General features: G+C 43.6%; 1 non-coding gene across 1 annotated transcript; it reads left to right on the forward strand.

Annotated features, from left to right (window-relative positions):
• Window positions 1–905: 905 nt before the first annotated feature.
• On the forward strand, window positions 906–977 carry Trnae-uuc. The gene has a single exon. It is a non-coding gene; the product is annotated as a tRNA-Glu (tRNA).
• Window positions 978–2,500: the final 1,523 nt, after the last annotated feature.

The following is a 2,500-nucleotide window of genomic DNA, read 5'->3' on the forward strand; positions in this document are numbered from 1 at the left end:
ACAAACACACAAAACACACACACACACACACACAACACACACCCACACAAAACAAACACACAACAACACCACAACACAAAAAAAAAAAAAAAAAAAAAATATATTATATATTATATATTCTAAAATTATATATATATATATATATATATATATAAATAAAGACTTAGCGAACCAGACTCCGGGTGAGTTGCCAGTGAGTGTTTTCCTGACTGGACGAGGCACAGACCTGGCAGGGCGTCTGAGAGAAGGCTGAGGCATCCGCAGCATCCGCGTCTGGGAGTTCGTGGATTTTCTCCTCAAATGACATTTAAATAAACATCTGTTGCTTGGCTTGCTACTTATTGCAAGGATTGGTTCTGTTGGTAGTTGAGTGTTTGTTTGTTTGTTTGTGTTTGTTTGTTTGTGTTTGTGTGTGTGTTTGTGTTTGTGTGTGTGTTTGTGTGTTCGTGTGTGTGTGTATTTGTGTGTTTGTTTGTGTGTGTTTGTGTGTGTGTGCGTCCGTACGTGCGTATGTGCGTGTGTGCGTGCGTGCGTGCGGGCGGGCGTGCGTGCGTGAGTGAGTGAGTGAGTGTGTGTGTGTGTGTGTGCGTGTGTGTGAGTGTCCTTGCGTGTGTGCGTGCGCGTTCGCTCACCCGCGTGTATACACCGCGGCAGATATATATATAACTCAGCATTAGAATAGATTTCCACAATAATTTTCTCCGTGCTAATTTCAACATTCGCCCTTTCTGAAACTAAAATCAAAGCAGTCACAATGAGGGCGAGACGTCAAAGTGTTTTAATATTTGATTGAATTTCCACGAAGGTCCTTACAATATCGTTCATCGCGCACCGTGACTAAGCAATATAAAGCAAAATCCCGTTACTAAAAGCATTTCTGCAACGGCCGTGCTATTTTCACCGAATCCCATGTGGTCTAGTGGCTAGGATACCTGGCTTTCACCCAGGAGGCCCGGGTTCGATTCCCGGCATGGGAAGTGTTTTTGAAATGTTAGCGTTCTAGTCAAATTTTGAAGCTTGATTACCGTTCTGAAGGTTTTGAATTTGAAATTGAGAAAACACAGCGGATGTTGAAAATAGCCTGTCGAGTACTGTTCATGATAAAAGAAGTGGAGATCTATTTATCTATAATAATGCCGATTTCTATATTTCTATTGTGGTTTACACAATATTACAAACACATGAGGATGGCCGAACACACACACCCAAAAAAAAAAAAAAAAAAAAAAAAAAAAAAAAAAAAAAAAAAAAAAAAAAATAAAAAAAAAAAATAAATAATAAAAGGGGAAAGAAAGGGAAAATTTTTAAAAAAAAGCCCCTTTTTATCTTTCCCCCCCCCCCCGGGGGTTTCTTTCTCCTCCTCCTCCCCCCCCCCCTTTTTCCCTCCCCCCCCCCCCTTTCCTCCCCTCCCCCCCCCCCCAATCTCCCCCCCCCCCCTCCTCTCCTCCCCCCCTCCCCCCCCCTCCTCCTTCCTCTCTCTCTCTCCCCCTCTTTAAAAACCTCTTCTCCTATCCCCTTTTCCCCTTTTCCCTTCTCCCCCTTTCTCTCTCCTCTTCCCTCCCCCCCTTTCCGTCCCCCCCCCTTTCTCCCCTTCCACCCTTTTCCTTCCTTTTTCCTTTTTCTTCTCTCTCTTTCTTCTCTTCCTCTTTTTTTCTCTCCTCTCTTCTCTCTTCTTCTCTTTCTCTCTTTTTCCCCTCTCTCTCTCTTTCTTCTTTCTCTTCCCCTTTCCCCCCCCCCTCCTCTTCCCCCTCCTCTTCTCTCTCTTCTCCTTCTTCTCTCTCTCTCTCTCTCTCTCTCTTCTCTTCTCTCCGTTCTTCTCCCTCCCCTTCTCCTCCTCTCTCCCCTTCCCTCCCCTTCCCCTTCTCTCTTTTCTCTCTTTCCTTTTTTTTTCTTCCTTTTTCCTTCTCTTTTTCTCTCTCTCTCTCTCTCTCTCTCTCTCTCTCATTTGATATCTGTTAACTAGCCAACCTGGGTGGTTTCTCGTTTGACCACTCTATACCACGGTCACACGACTGTTTCATCGAAAAGATGTTAGCATTAATATCCAATTTTCCCTTTCCTCCCTTCTTCTTCTCCCTCTTTTCCCTCCCTTCTTCTCCCTCTTCTCTCTTCATCATCTTGCAGCAACTTTTTCGGGGGCAATTGGCTCAAACTTGTGGGTTGTTCGAAATTGGCGATTGGGGAATGGGAAAAAGGAGGCTACAGTCTGCTAAGAAATGCTTCCTCGAGTGCTTAGCGTTACTTTTATCATATATATCTCAATCACTACGATTTGATTTGATATTTTTTCTTTAGATGAATATTGCATTTCGTATCTTTATATCATTTCAAACAAGCTTATTTGTACATGAGGTTTCATGCCATAGTAGTCGTGACGTCTTGCATCACAAATGCACCTACAAAATGAGTATGGACATTGTACTCTGGGCGAGAAGCAGGACAATGGAGCCCATCGTGGAGGAGGTGTGCTGTTCCTGCATTCTGGGATTTCAAGAGAAAG

This window comes from Penaeus monodon, chromosome 36, assembly GCF_015228065.2.
Source record: "Penaeus monodon isolate SGIC_2016 chromosome 36, NSTDA_Pmon_1, whole genome shotgun sequence".
NCBI lineage: Eukaryota > Metazoa > Arthropoda > Malacostraca > Decapoda > Penaeidae > Penaeus > Penaeus monodon.